Raw genomic sequence first — 656 nt, 5'->3', positions numbered from 1 at the left:
GAAATTAATGGCTTTTATGGTTCTTTCCGTTTGTTCTTTCTTTAATTGATGAGCCAATAATTTGCTTGGTTTGTTGCCAAATTCGTAATGCTTTTGTCTAACATAGTTCATTTGTATTGTAATTTCATTTGACATGTTAAGGTTTATTTTTGCTCTGGCCACAATTAATTGTCTCCAATTGTCCTCTGTAGGTGTTGCCTTATGAAGTGCTTCTCATCTCTTTAATTCTCTCTCAAGTTCTTGTGTTTGCATTCTTTTTACTCGATTTTTAAATGAGCCATATGAAATGATTAGTCCTCTGAAAGTAGCCTTTGCCGCTTCCCAGATGATATTGGGGTCTATGAGGGGGTCATTGTTTTCCCGTATGTAATTTACAATCCATGTTCGCATATTTGATTTAAATCTTTCGTCTTGTAGTAATGAATTATCAAATCTCAATTTTTTGAAGAATGGCTTGTTCCCCTCAATCTGAATGGTCAAGCAAACTCTAGCGTGATCTGATAAGACTATAGGACTAATTTCACACTCTTTTATCATGTGCATGTGTTTTGAATAAACAAAAGCGTAGTCCAATCTAGAATATGAATTATAAACATTTGAAAAAAAGCTATAGTCTTTGATACCTTGATGCAGTTCACGCCAGACGTCAATTAAAC

The sequence above is a fragment of the Gadus chalcogrammus genome, chromosome 23, assembly GCF_026213295.1.
Source record: "Gadus chalcogrammus isolate NIFS_2021 chromosome 23, NIFS_Gcha_1.0, whole genome shotgun sequence".
Lineage (NCBI taxonomy): Eukaryota > Metazoa > Chordata > Actinopteri > Gadiformes > Gadidae > Gadus > Gadus chalcogrammus.
This window is presented reverse-complemented; position numbering follows the sequence as displayed.